This window comes from Peromyscus eremicus, chromosome 1, assembly GCF_949786415.1.
Source record: "Peromyscus eremicus chromosome 1, PerEre_H2_v1, whole genome shotgun sequence".
Classification (NCBI taxonomy): domain Eukaryota; kingdom Metazoa; phylum Chordata; class Mammalia; order Rodentia; family Cricetidae; genus Peromyscus; species Peromyscus eremicus.
The window spans coordinates 189,886,346-189,902,783 of record NC_081416.1 but is presented as its reverse complement, the minus strand read 5'-3'; positions in this window follow the sequence as shown (position 1 = coordinate 189,902,783).

Below are 16,438 nucleotides of genomic sequence, written 5' to 3'. Positions count from 1 at the left end.
TCAGAGAATGCTGAAAGTTGAGGGGTACACTGTAGTCTCTTTTCTTGTTGCAGTGCACAGCTATGAACCTAAAACTTGTATAAATGTTAATATCAGTTTGATGTATATAAATCAATCATTTCAATTATATAATAATAAGAACATTCAGGCCAACACAGGGCAGAATATATATATATATTTATATATATCCATGAAAGTAGTGTTACTTCTCAGTCTTCTTCCATTCCTAAGAAAATTATATGCTCAGCTTCATGGGAATGAATTTGTATTTGTAATAATTGAGTAACTTGGTCTATTTCTGGGATTCCTGGCAATGAGAGCATGCGCAGTCCCTGTGCTTTATCTGGCTATTGGTAACCTATTCCTCAGGCTAAAGTGCCTTTCCCAGCCTGAATAAAGGGGAGGTGTTGGTCTCATGGTAACTTGATATATCATGATTTGCTTGTGCTCATAGGAGGCCTGCATCTTTCTGAGTGAATATGGAGGAAGAGAGGAGGGAGGCACGGTTCAGGAAAGTGAGAAAAGGAGTGGCATGAGAGGAGGGATGGAAGGCTGACATCCTGATGTAAAATTAATACATTAATTAAATAAAATAAATAAATAAATTCTTAGAAACAAAAAATGCATGCTCTATTCCCTATTTCTTTTTTAAAGTAGGCTCCAATTTTTTTTACTTCAAATGAGAAAACTTAGCAAGCTTTAAAAATCAATACATTAAGAAAAGGTGTCAAAACTATTATAATTTGCAAAAGGTAAGGACATTCAATAAAGTAATAATTATCTCAATAAATGAAAATGGAAGTGCACAATAAGAATACTATATAAGAATACACACAAACTATCTTGATGTTCATTTCTGTAGAGGAAACGGGAAGAGTTCTATAAATTGTTTACCAATATGCAGGGTAGATTAATGGTTTTCATTCACTTCTTTTTTTTTGCTCTGTTCTCTATTAACCACTCAATATGTCTTCTGACCAATGGCAATGCTGGACAGACTTCCCAAATTTCATCTTGGTTTATTTCTTCTTTATAGCTATTAAGCTATTACATTTGACTCGATCTGTTGTTAATTATACTTTATTTGTGATTTTAACATCACTATGAATAAATGGTTATGTATGTGCCAATCTGGGATTTGGACCATTTTCAAACAATACACACCTGTTATGAGACAGGTTTCAGTTCTATTTCCCTCCATGTGTAGAGACTGCTTAATTTTGCCTAATAATAAATTATAAATTTGAAATTTCTTACTACAAAAAATATACAATGCTAGATAATAATGGTCTAATAGTATAAGAATAAGTTTGTTTTTCTCCTAATTTTTACAATTAACCTATGTTTTACTTGAGATAAAGATATGTCTTTTTTTCTGCATCTGTGTTAAATCAGTTAAAAGTCCTATCTGATTACTAATCAAGTATGAATATACAAATATTTAGTTGAGCAAAACTTCTCTCATTTTTTTTTACCAGTGGAATGCCAGGTGTAGCAATGAATTTTCAATTCATTGAGATTCATGGAAGAAATGAGTGTGGCATTCATAGTAGATACCTATACACTATTGCCAGGGACCAGCCTCAGCAGTTTCAGGGGTCCAAAGGACGGGATACCTGGAAGGTGCAGTAACAGCTCAGAGACAGTGCTTGTGTAAGCTGACAGGTCACTTCGGGCTTCTGTGGTTGCTAAGTAGCTTCTTTCCTACAGCTTCTTTAGCTTCTGCTTTTGCCTTGGTAACCTCAGTCTTTTATTATCACAAGCAAGGGGGAACAGAAAGAAAAGGGAAATCACCCAATACAGAATGTTCTCATGATTCCAAAAGTTATTCTTAGAAAATCACCAACATATTCTTCAACATCTTTTACTAAACACAGGAACTATCCCAGGCTTAACACCAAAGCAAGCATAATCTATTTTATTATTAATGATTATACAATCTTCTAAGCACTTGACCCAGAGGCTAGCAACATGCAATTTTGCAAAAAAAGATAAAAATAAGAACAGTGATGAATGTACCAGACAGCCATTTCCTTCTCACACAGCCTGCTCCAACCTCAAGACCCCTGCAGCCACCTAAGTTCCTCCTGAGCCCTCTGCGAACACCAAGCTCCATGCCTGGTGGGCCACAATGACGTCAGACAAGAAATCTGTCCCTGAAAGTCAGCAAATTATGTCTTTTTATATCTCAAAAATTCCAAGGAAGAACTGGTCCAATTTTCAGAGCTTCCATGAAAGGAAGCTCACTTTTCTTGGCAGCTCATTTTATTTATTTTTCTTTCTTATTTCTTCAATAAGAAATGATCTACTTACTCCACATACTATCCACAGATCACCCCTCCTCCCTCCTCCCACCCCCAGCCCTCTTTCCCAAACCACCCTGCATCACCACATCCCCCAAATCAAGGTCTTCCATGGGGAGTCAGCAGAGCCCAGCACACTGAGCCTAGGCAAGTCCAAGTCCCTTCCCACTGCGCCAAGGCTGTGCAAAGTGTCACACCACAGTCACTAGGTTCGAGAAGCTTGCCCATGCACCAGGGACAATTCCAGATCCCCCTGCCTGGGTGCTTCCCAAACAATTCTAGGCAAACAACTGTCTTCCATATCCAGAGGGCCTAGCCCAGTCCCATGGGGGCTCCACTAGCATGGCCAGCCATCTCTGCACGTCCTCCCATCATGATCTCGATGTCCCTCATCTTCAGTATCTCTCCTCTCTCTCATCAATTGGATTCCTGGAGCTCAGCCTGGTCCCTGGCTGTGGATCTCTGTATCTGCCTCCATCAGACATTGGACAAAGGCTCTATGATGCCAACTAGGTTATTTGCTAGGCTGGTCACTAGAGTAGACCAGTCCAGACACCCTCTGGACCACTGCAAGCAGACAAAGGTGGGGTCAACCTTGTGCATTCCTAAGAGACTCCCTAGCACCCTGCCTCTTCCTATTCCCATGATGTCCTCATCTATCATGGTATCTTCCTCTCTGCCCTCCCACTCTGTCTCAGTTCCAGCTTGACCCTCCAATTTCTCTCTGTGCTCATCCCCCACTCCTTGCCCTCTGCCACCCCCCCAACACCCAGTCCCTCATAAAGATCTCATCCACTTCTCCTTTACAGGGTCATCAATGTGTCCCTCCTAGGGTCTTTTCCTATTAGCTAGCCTCTCTGGAGTTATGGGTTGCAGTCTGGCCATCCCTTCCCTCACATTTAGTATCCACTTATGAGTGAGTACACACTATATTTGTCCTTTTGAGTCTGGGCTATCTCACTCAAGATGATATTTTCTAGTTCCATCCATTTGCCTGCAAATTTCATGATATCATTGTCTTTTACTGCTGAGTAGTACTCCATTGTGTATATGTACCATATTTTCTTTATCCATTCTTTAGTTGAAGGGCATCTACGTTGTTTCCAGGTTCTTGCTATTACAAATAATGCTGATATGAACATAGTTGAGCATGTGTCCTTGTGGTAAGATTGAGCATTCCTTAGATATATGCCCAAGAGTGGTTTAATTTGGTCTTGAGGAAGACTTATTCCCACTTTTCTGAGAAACTGCCATACTGACTTCCAGAGAGGCTGTACAAGTTTGCATTCCCACCAACAGTGGAAGAGTGGCCCCCTTGCTCCACATCTTCTCCAACATAAGCTGTCTTCAGTGTTTTTAATCTTAGCCATTCTGACAGGTGTAAGATGGTATCTCAGAGTTGTTTTGATTTGCATTTCCCTGATGACTAAGGATGTTGAGCAATTCCTTAAATGCCTTTCAGCCATTTGAGTTTCTTCTGTTGAGAATTCTCTGTTAAGCTCTGTAGCCCATTTTTAATTGGATTGTTCAGTATTTTGATGTCTACTTTTTTGAGTTCTTTATATATTTTGGAGATCAGTCCTCTGTCAGATGTGGGGTTGGTGAAGATCATTTCCCATTCTGTAGGCTGTCATTTGGTCTTATTGACCTTGTCCTTTGTTCTGCAAAAGGCAGCTCTTTTTATTCTAGGAACCCAATAAAACTTGTAGCAATCACTCCAACCATTGGCACATTATCTCCACACTCCTTCAGGAGTATGAAAAAATATCTGAATTAAAGTTACCATCTCCCTTTCTTTGTGGGGGCCACTATTTTCCTCCTATTCTAGGTTCCCACACTTTTAGTTTGTCATCCCATCTATATGTTACTCCATCCACAGTCTTCAGCTAATATCTCTTAGGGTCTCAAGTTTTACACAATGTCCTTAGAATATCCTCAGAAACTGAATTATTCATAATTGCCAATTTGAGTCCAGTGTATTGACACACATCATACCATGTGCTATAGTTGACCACACATTTGGTACAGTTTATCCAAGCCTGAAAAGCTCCCCCAGGCTGCAGGTTCTTTCCCATGACCTGTATAACTGCCTTAACCCCAGCTTGGGTGATCATCTCTGTGTAATTTCCTGTGAAATTTACTTCACTCCTTTCCTGTATCACAGAAATCACCATTGATTTAGGAACACAGAATATGAAGATCAAATAGAAGAAAAAGACTAGTATTACAAGAAGTATTTATATGGAGGAGGACATGACATGTGCATGCCATAAAGCATGACCTTGGGACACATAGGCATTTCTGCCTTGGCCCTCTAGAGGCTTGCTAAGCAGAAGATCTGGAGGGGAACACACAGAGGGTTGATGGTCCACAATCTTGGGTTCCCTTTTCTCCAGTCTCTGCTGGCAGCAGGTCAGGAATCTTATATGCCGTCCTCGGCACAATATAAAGTGTCTAAAGTTATAAAGCCACTCTTTGAAATAAATCTTTATCCTAAAACCTAACAAGTTAAAGTAGCACAGTGAGAGACTAACTATGCATTGGCAGACTGGCTTTCACACAGTGCATGCCACCTGTTCCTAACATTTTCAGCCACAGCTTCATCCTTAGCAAGCAGGATCTGAGAGCGTAGTAGAAGGTGAGGTGGCCGTGGTAGTAATATTATTTACATGGACTGTTGCTGGAATCCTGGGAAATTCTTCTCTCCTCTACCATGTTCTGTTTCTTCCCCTCAATAGGTGCAGGATAAGGTCCACAGACTGCATCTGGCAGCACTTGGTTGCAGCCAACTTGTTAACTCCCCTGTGTAGAGGAGTGCCACAGACAATGGCTGCTTGTGACTGGAAAAACTTCCTTGATAATTTTGTGTGCAAACTGCTCTTCTATATTCACAGAGTACAGAGGGGTGTGTACATCAGTAGTACCAGTATGCTGAGTGTCTGCCAGGCCGTTGCCATCAGCCCTAAGGGCAATAGATGGACAAAGCTTAACATCAAGTCTTACAGTTACATTGCTTAAAGTGTGTGCCTGAATTGGATTCTGTCCCTTATCATAAACAACCATTTTCCTATGAACATGATTGCAACATCGAGATATAAATATATGACAAGGCTAAAAGGGTTTGGGTACTGTTCTTCTCTTTGTCATAATAAGACCTTTGACAACTTCTATGCAGTATTACTTTCAAGTACCTATGTCTCATTCAGTAAGGCGACATTATGGTCCAGTGGTTCCAAGGTTTTCATCCTCTACAGACAAAGGAAGAGAATGAGCACATTCACGGGAGCAACTTCTTCTTCAGATCCTTGCCTGAATCCAGAGCCACAAAGACCATTCTGCTATTGGTGAGCACATTTGTCTACTTTTCTACACTCTCCAGACTCTCACAAGCTAATTTAACTCTTTGATATGATCTACAGTTTCTCGTGGTCAACATGATTGCACTGTCCTCTGACTGGTTTCCAGCTGTCAGTCTCTTTCTTCAACTGAACCATGAACCCCATGAAAATCCACTCTCCTTTGCTTGTGCAAAGAATAGAAGTACGTAATAATCATACAGAAGAATCATATGGAAAAAAGTAAATTATGTGTTTTTTATTAATGTACAGTAGTGTCTACAATCACCAGTACATTTGCAATATAGTAGTGAAACTGTCACATCAGAAATGTGGTTGTGATGTGCCACAGACACACGTACATAATTTTATGCTACATTATATGTATATTTGAATATCTCACATTATTTTTGACTATGAAGGACTAGTAAGTTTTTTCATAAAATTTAAGTACTCTAACACAACAATGAATTGTATTTGTAGTGCAGATTATTTTGTATAATAGCTATGTTGCCATTCTACTTGTTATACTAGTAAATATTCATTGAATAAGAATGCCTTTACCAGATTGATCTTAGATACTTCTCTTGCAAAGAAATTAATTGAATGGCCTCACATTTTTTTTATTCACTTTCTACTTATAAACAGAGAATATTTACAAATTTGATAGTATTTATCTCTGAAAGAATAATCACTCATTTTTTAATACAATAATGTGAATGCTTCAGAACTTCCAATGAACTATTTACCACTATGAACTATGTGTTATTTACTTCTTAGTCTTGTAATCATTGCTTCTGTAAAACAAATTTGTATTATAGAACATTTCACCTTCTTTATATTGGTGTAGACTTTCTAGGTCTTAGAATTAACCCTCAAAATTTTAGAGTAATTTTGAAAAGTAGAAACATATGGGGTCCTTGATCTGAAAGGAGAAGTGGATTCATTCCTTCACCACTCACTCCATAGTTACCTCCAAATGATAATCACTTTCAAATGAATACTTAGATTTTTTCCAAGAGAGTATCACTAGGGAAACTGACTTCTTTTAAGGGTAGGCCACAAGTCCAGTACTAGATGACCCAAAGAAAATTAACTCAAAGTCACCTTTGAAGGTTCCTTATTTCACTGTTTTGTGTTAGGTCTTTCTTATTATTTAAATTTATATCTCTGTGTTATTTTAATTTACTTTTAATTTCATGTTTTGTTTTTATTTCCTCTATCTATCTATCTATCTATCTATCTATCTATCTATCTATCTATCTATAGCTATCTATCTTGGTCATACAGGTCTTTTGCATAAATATTGTAGCTTCTTGTTTTATGCTTTTATTTTTGGAGTCCTGAATGTGTGAAAAAATAGGTCTCTGTGGCTATATGTTTCTTGTTCCTTTTCTTGAGATCTTTTCCATCTGTCTGCTGATTTTGAACTATTCCAATTCTTTTTGGACTTATTTTATTATTATCCCTCAGAAGCTTGTTTGTTTCCTAATAGGACATAAATGGTGGATCAGGTAGGAGGTGAATTTGGGAGAAAGAATAACTAGGTGGAGTAAAGGGAAGAAAATGCAAAATCAGAACATTTCATATAAATAAAATCTATAATGTTTAATTTCCAGATTTTCCTCAGTTAGGGATTTCTTTATTGATTCTATTTCCTCTTTTATGCCTTGAACTACTTTACTCATTTACTTCCAATGGAAGGAATTCAGGGATTCCTTCCAATCCAAAGATTCAGGTAGGTTAACTGCAGCTCTTCAATTCTGCCTTTTTTACTCCACATCTAACCTCTGCTGTCATCCCATCTCTCTAACAGATCACCTAGTGAGGCCTTCCTTCTCTTGTACCCTTGTTCAGTGAATCATGAAGATCCATTCTTCAAACCTTCCTTATCACATACACTGTTATCTCAACCTACAGTGCCAATAGGACTCTTCTCAGTCTCTACACTCATTCCCTGGGAACTAAGCATTGTCTCCTCCTGTCTGTGGAATCATCCAGACACCCACCAAGCTCATCTCCATTTCTAAGTGTCATGTCACAATAACTAGAAACATATTTTACCCTGAGGCGCCAGGGACCAAAATTATCATGATCCTAGACAAAGTTCCTACCAGGTAACATGCAGCCAAAATACACTCCAAACAATGGCAGAAGGCAAAAGAAATTAAAAAAAGAAAAACACAGAATCCCAGAATCCACAAAATAAAGACTAGTCCAGATATCAACACCTAGAATTATAATCATCTCAAACCTAGATGCCTAGATATCAATGTAAAAATATAAACAATAACAATAACAACCAGAACTCTGTGTCTCCACTAGAGACCCATAACACTACTGCAGTAGCCCCTGAGTATTGCAACATAGTTGAAGCACATGATAAAGTTGTTAACATACCATTTATGAAAATGATAGATGTCCTTACAGATGAAACGAGTAAATCTCTCAAAGACGTCTGTGAAAACACAAATAAACAATGGAAGAAAATGAATAAAACAGTTCAAGATGGGAAAGTGGAAAAATCAGTAAAGAAATCTCTAACTGAGGAAAACCTGTAAACTAAAAATGTAGGAACTCAAACAGGAACCTCAGATTCAAGTCTCACCAACAGAATATAAACCGTGGAAAAGGGAAAGTCAGGCACTGAAGAAAATAGAAAAAAAAATAGACCCCTTTGTAAAAAAAATGTAAAATCTGAAAAACTCCTGGCACAAGGCATTCAGGAAATCTGGAATATTATGGAAACATCAAATCTAAGAATAATTGGAATAGTAGAAGAAAATCAGGTCAAAGGCATAGGAAATATTTAAGCAAAACCATACCAAGACATTTCCCTAACCTAAAGAAGGAGGAGGCAAAATGGTACCCGAAGTAAGCACAACACAAAGTAGACTGGACTAGAAGGAAAATTTGGTACAGAAAAATCAAAACAGTGAATGTATGAAACAAATAATTGAAAGCTGAATTTGAAAATTAAACAATTAATCACTTAACCAATTAACACATGAAGGCAGAGCCTAATACTTGACTTCTCTGTGGAGTCTTTAAAAGTCAGAAAGTCATGGGCAAATGTTATACAGACTCTAAGAGATCGTTGATACCAACCCAGGCTACCATACCCAGCAATTTCAGTTACCATAGTTGGAAAAAATCAGACATTCGATGATAAATCTAAATAACTGTCTACAAATATTGCCCTAAAGAAGGCACTATACAAATAATATAACCTAAAGTGGTTCCCATACCCTAGAAAAAAAAAACAGGGAATAAATGATTCTGGATGAACAAATCAAAAGAATAAAAACACTCACACCAACACTGACACACACACATGTCCAGCACTACTAACACAAACACCACAATAATAACAATAACAACAAAATAAGAGGAATGAACAATCACTTGCATTAATGTTTCTCAATCTCAGTCATTGCAATTCCACAATAAAAATACATACACTGATAGAATGGATGTGAAAACAGAATCCATTCCTCTTCTGCATGCAAGAAAAATGCATTTACATCATGGATAGACATCATTGCATGGAAAAAGTCCAGAAATACACATTAAAACCAAATGTATCTAGGAAGCATGCTAGTGTAGACATTTTAATATCTGATAAAATATACTTCAAAGCAAAATTAAATGTGAAGAAATAGGAAAGGACACTAGACAGTCATCAAAAGTAATACTCTATGTAGATGACATTGCAATTCTTTTTTTTTTTTTTTTTTTTTTTTTTTTGGTTTTTCGAGACAGGGTTTCTCTGTGTAGCTTTGCGCCTTTCCTGGAACTCGCTGTGGAGACCAGGCTGGCCTCAAACTCACAGAGATCCGCCTGGCTCTGCCTCCCGAGTGCTGGGATTAAAGGCGTGCGCCACCACCGCCCGGCTGACATTGCAATTCTTAACACCTGCACATTAAAATTAAGGACACACAAGTACATAAATAAAACAATCTACATCTTAAATGACATATTGACCCTCAAACTTTGAGGAAGACTCAATGTTCCACTCTCATCAGTGGTCCTGCAATTCAGGGTACAATTAAGCAGAAAAGTGCTGACTTGCTGATATTAAAAAACAAATGGGCCTAAGAGTGACTTTCAAAACGTTTTGCTCAAACATGCACAAAAAATATAATACCTTTTTTTGCAGCAGCTCATTTAACTTTCTCCAAAATTGAACACATACTCAGATACAAAGCAAGTCTCAATAGATAAGAGAAAAAATGAAATAGCACCATGCATCCACTCTGAAAACCATGCTTATATCAGGAATCAACAAAAAAGGAAACAGAAGAAACTTTGCAAACCCATGAAAAATAAAGGACTCATCACTAAATGAAAAGTAGCTTAAGACATAAATTAAAGACTTTCTAAAGTTGAATGACAATCAATACAAAGCATACCAATATTGAGCACAGGAAAGAGTAAAGAGAGTTCTGAGAGGAGAGTTCATAGCACTAAATGTCTACATGAAAAAAGAAGAGATATCTCATACTACTAACAAAACAGCACACATGAAATCTGGAGAAAAAAAGAAATCATACCCAAAATTAGACAGCAAGAAATAACTGAACTCACGGCTTACATCCATAAATAGCAAAAAAAAAAAAAAAAAACAAATATATATATCTCAAAATCAATGAAACAGAAGATGTTTCCTTGACAAAATCAATAAAATTGAAGTACCCTTGTCCAAACTAATTAAATTTGGTGAGAAAATAATTCCAAATTAGAAAAAATAAAAAGGAAAAGATGACATAAAAACAGACACCAAGGGTATCCAGAGAATCAAAAGGACATATTTTAAATACCTTGTCTCCACTTAACTTGGACATTAAAATATATAGATAATTTTCTCAGTGCATACCACTTACCAAAGTTAAATCAACATCCCATAAATAATTTTAAGAGAATTATAACTCCTTGTGTAATAAAAGCAGTCATTTGAGCTCTCCCAACCAAAAAATAAAAAGAAAAAACAAAAAAAAACCTCAGAACCAAATATTTTAGTACAGAATTTCACAGAAGACCTAACACAAATAAGGTGGAGACCATATTAAGCCTAGTGGATTCCTTGAATATGGGCCTAAAGTTTTAATTCTCTGCCTATGAAGAGAGTTTGTTGGTAAGAAATAATGCTCTGTTGGTGTCCCAGTTCCTCCCCTGAAATACTTGTCTGGTTACAGGAGATGGCTGATTTAGGCTCCATACTCCCTATTGCTAAGAGGATTAGATAGGGACACTGTCATTGATTCCTGAGAGTTTCCATTGCTCTAGGTTTCTAGATCATCACAGAGATGCCCCAGACTCCAGTTGTCTCTTCCAGTACTGTCCTGCAGGGGACTGATCTAATCCATCTGCATACATGTTACAGTTGTGTAGCTTAGTCTTCTTGTGGGAGTACTAACAGTGGGTTGAGGGTCTGTCTCTGATTCTGTTGCCTGATTTTGAGACACATTACTCCTACTGGTTTGCCTCCTCTATCCTTAGTAGAAGAGGAAATGCCCAGTCTTACTGCAACTTTATATACCATGGCTGGATGATATCTATGGGAGGTCCACATGTATCTGAAGAGAAACAGGGGAGGAGTACTGGAAGGTTGTGTTAGGGGAGTGGGAAGATCAGAGGGTCTGGGAAGAGGGGAGGGGGGGAAAATTGATTGGGATTTAAAAACAAAAAAAATATACACACACACACACACACATAAATAATGTTGTGTGGAATACCATGACGGTGTATAAGGTGTTCATTAAGGTACTAGACGTTAGTTTTGACATGTGCATTATGTCCAGATAGGCAAATCCATAAAAAGAATAAGTATCTAGTCCATTAAGATGAAAGTATTTTGCTTTCTTCTTTTTAATTTTCCAACTTTTATTAAAAACATATTCTCTTCTCATACAATATATCCTGATCATAGCTTTCCTTTCCTCCACTCATTCCAGTTCCACCCAGTCTTCCCTATTAAGATCCACTTGATTTCTTTCTCTCATTAGAAAAGAATGAGCTCCTAAAATGTAACAACAAAACATAAAGTAAAATTACTATGTGCTAAACCAAAAGCCAGCACATCATGGGATCTAAGTAATATGTTCAAAGAATGTTGTGCCTAAGTAGCACATCCCTTACAGGACAATACACAGCATCCACATATCCTGTTAGGTTATCTCAGTTCATCTTTCTATGCTCTTAATAGATAAGTGATATTTTTCTGTGTATAGGTGATGGAGGGATTTCCTAATTTCACTGCCAACTGAATTATTTAAATGTTTCAGTCTGCCTTCTACGTATGACTCAAAAAGAGATAATAACGGTTATCAATCTTCAGACTAGTGTCTGTGGGGTTTTGTTCACTCCACTCTTTCATACATTCTTCAGGGAGCTTATATACGGGTTGCAGCATCCACTCCCTAACACAACACAATACAAAGTACTTTCACTGAGTTACCTTATGCTGTGAACTAGGAAATAGAGGCCTCCTCATCACAGCTTCATTTGGTTTATTAGATGAAGGATTCATTTAGAGGCTTTAAATTATCATGCTTTATACGGAAAAGAGAAGGATTTCCCATCACCCTCGTATAGGGTAAGTAGCTGGTAAACCCCCAAGGTATGAATTAGAACAAATTATCTACTCAATGGTTTACTAAGGATTAACTAGGACAGCAGTTGAGCAGTAGCTCAAAGCCCAGAATCTGAACAAGAAATTTCATTTCTGAATTAATTAGCTCATTTGGAATGGAATAATTTAGTAGGACCATTAATTCTCTCAAAATGAGAAATACATGGATTGTATCAGGTGTGGACATTACATTGATCTTCATGTTTAGATGTATTATAGAAGGAAAGGAACTCTGATAGACAGACGCTAAACAAGGGAGAATCCACCTGTTTCCTTTAGTTTTGTAAATCACGATGACTCAATCATTCTGGTGGGTTTCATCCATCATGGGATTTTGATCCTCTCTTTCCCACTACACTTGGAACGTCATCATCTAATGTAGCCTGTTTACAACAAGCTCAGTTGTTTTCATATGAAAAGTTTCTTGCTTCATTCTTGTGACCCCATTATCCAAAGAGGACTTCATCCCTGAGCTCTTACTGTCTGTTGTTTTAGATGAAATCACGGTACCTATGGGTGTAGAAGAAAATCTATAAACATACTTTCCAGCTTGTTTTTCACGTGAATATAGGGCCTCAGATGCAGAGCCCAAGGGTAGAAAGAGTTCCAGAATTCTCAGTGGCAGTGGAGGAGGTATAAGAAAGTGCTCACACTGTGACAGCCTTCTGGGTTATTGTGACAGCCTCACCCATCAATAAAGTTAGAAGCACATATGGTCACAAACACTTGAGCTAAGTATAAACCTGCAGGACACTGTGAGATCTGGATCCATCAGACTTATGTCTGAGCAGACATGTGTGTTGGTGGGATGTTTTCTTTTGGTTATTATTATCAGTATCTTGTTTAATCACAGTCATGCATATACCTATAGCTCCTCTGAGTGTTATTTCAGAATCAAAGAAGACTTTCACCATGAAGGAGATGTGGTCATTGGTGTATTTTTCCCTGTTCATGCTATCTACACAGGTAACAAGTTCCACATCCTAATCTGCTGTACTATTTCACCAACCTTCACATATAGTAAGTGCTGTTGTTCATTTATGTTGTTTCAGATTTCATGTTACAAGTGACCCAGGTGATATATGTATTCAAAACTCTAAAATTCCTGTTTTTATGAGGAAAAACCCTTCTCCAATCCAAAAGTCCCTATTTAATTGTATGTTAGTCTTCTTTTATTTTCTTTTCTCAAAGATGATACAATAAGGTTACTTGTTTAGTAATTATAGCTTCCAAATATGATAGTTGTAATCTTGTGATCTTACTTGGCCATGCCTATACAGCCACATGTTTTTCATGTTACATCTTCAGAGGGAAGATGGTTTTATCACAGTTTGACCTGCCTCTTCAGGGCAGTCCAGAATTCTAGATGTACTCTTATGAAAAGAGGTGATGCCACCAAAAGCTGTTCCTATGGAGGGATGTGATGGTAGGGTCACAAATTTGCATGTGTTAGATGCCACTGATTTAGCAGTAAGAGTGTGAGACTTAGAAGGTGGGAATACTTCTTTGTGTAAACATCTCTGCCTGTCTGCAAGGCTCTTTTGTAATTAAATTAGTTATTTGCTAATCTTTTATTCTCAGACTTGTTTACCATTTTACATGTTTGTTCCATGCATTTTTAATAAGTTTTTTTTTAGTCTCATTTTGATGTGTTTGTTCGTAAGACACATTGACATGACTGTGGCCATGTAGGGTTGTTTAGTATTAAGTCAGAAATAAAATCAAGCTAAGTCTGTGGTAGGGAAATATTTTTGTTACTATAAAAGATCAATATGTTTGTTTTTCCTTTTTTCCTTTCTCTCTCAAAATCTACCATTGGACAATCTTGCCTAATTTTTTTCATACAAGTTGGGGTACAAGAAGTGTACATATCTGGGGGGCTGGAGAGATGGCTCAGAGGTTAAGAGCACTGACTGCTCTTCCAGAGGTCCTGAGTTCAATTCCCAGCAACCACATGGTGGCTCACAACGATCTGTAATGAGATCTGGTGCCCTCTTCTGGCCTACAGTCATACATGCTGTATATGTAATAAATAAATAAATCTTTATTAAAAAAAGACAAGGAGGTTCTAAGTCAGAAACAAGAGAAAGAAAAATAAACGATTTCTTCAAAAAAAAGTGTACATATCTGAAAACTAACATCATTTCGTAGGGCTTCTGATTGCATCCTTTATTACAGTTTGAGAGTGAATATGTATGTTCAAAAGGGAAGGTGTCATTTGTCTTTGAGCCTCTGTTTCTTTGTCTCTTTTCAATTGTTTCTGAATTTTTACATGCCTAGAAATACTCATCTTAGTTTTCAAGATTACAAAACTAATGAGCTGTGGGCAGGAACTTCACTCCACTACATTGGTTTCTGTGTGTTTAAAATTACTAAATGGATTTCACTTTAAGGCTATGATAACTGTTCAGGTAATATGATATATGAACATTAAAATTTTATACCGACTTTCAGATTAATATGTTATCTTTTCTAGGCAACATGACTTCGTCTATTGGAATGCACATGGTACAGACTTTTTAAAGCATTTTTTACTACATTTTTGTGTGTGTGTCCATGCACACTCATGCCTCAGGTCTCACATGCAGGTGAGAGATCATCTGTGGAAGGACAACTTAACCTCCCACCATGTGTGTGTTTGGATCAAACTCCTCTCATACTCAGTGCTAGGTTTTTGCCCTGGGTGAGCCATATTTTCTTCCATATGTCAAATCCTGTTATATATAGTGGATGTTATCCTTCCAAATTAAAATTGGCATTATCTCTAGGTATATATGTGATGAAGAACAAATCCCTCCCATTTACTTAAAAATGTGTTTGACTTGATATGACAAAGTAGATTTTCCCCAAAATACAAACATTTCCTACATTAATAATTTGATATAAATTCATTTATCATATGAGTATTATGTTTCACAATTTGGATGTTAAGAGATTTTCTCTTCTACTATAAATATATCTCCTTTTGTGTGAAGTTTCACACATCTTATCCAAAAGTATTTTCTTGCAGCTTATTCTAAAATATCTTGCATTGGGATGCTTGTTTTAATTTTTTTATTACTTCATCTATTTTTGAAAATATAATATGCACACTCATGCCTCAGGAGAATTTCTCTTTTCCTTCATTACCTCCAAACCTTCTCACATAACTCTGGTTCCTCCCTTTAAAATTCATGAGAGGTTTAAAAAATTGTTAACAGCAACAGTTGTTGATTACCCAATGGAGGCCTTACTCTCTATGTAGAGGGGATGGGGTGGGATGGGGGTATGTTAGGGGAGTGGGAGAAGATGGAGGAGAAACGGGTTGGTATGTTAAAGGAAAAAAAATTAATAAAAAATTATATATTAAATTATATGGAAAAAAGAAAATAAAAATATAAATTTCAAGATTAATCAAAAAAGTAAAAAAATAAATGTTACATGCATCTATATCTGTATATATATGTTCCTAAATACAGACAGATCAGAATATATAAAGCTACTGTACTATATGTTTTTTGAGGGTGACCATTTGATATTTGATGTTTGATTCGTTTGCTCTTCTTTGTCGAAGATTATTTCTCTGACTCTTGGCACTCCGTTGTCTCTAGCTCTTTGTTTAGGATTAAGACCTTCTGATGTTTCTCCCAGCCCCTTTGGTGTCTATTATTTTTTCCTCATTCATATCATATTTAAGCAATTGTGTTCATGAAATTTTCAGGAGAAGACATTAATTATAAAATGTCAATTTTTTTTAAACATATTCCCTAACTTGGACTGACAAAGATTTATCAACATTGCTTTTTATTAATAGGAATACATAGTTCTATTATCTTTTAGAGGATATAGTTTTGGAAAACACTACAAATACATATAAAATATGTACATTTTTTCCAGAGTTGAAAAAAAAGCAATAAAGAGTTATAACTATCAATTTTCTGAAGCATAACTCATACAGAGAAAGTCACTTTGCACGTTTTCCTCATGTGTATTAGCAGTGAAAGTGGCTCTACACCTAGCTCCATGCAGATTCTGAGCTCTTTCTTCCATTGTCACTTATTCTGGCAACCAGGGGACCAAGACACAAGGCACACATGGAACTGTAAACTCTGTATTCCTATCTGAAAAATAAACTCCAACATCCTTCACTTCTCCAATACAACCAAACACTTAAAGTAGTTATCAGCAAG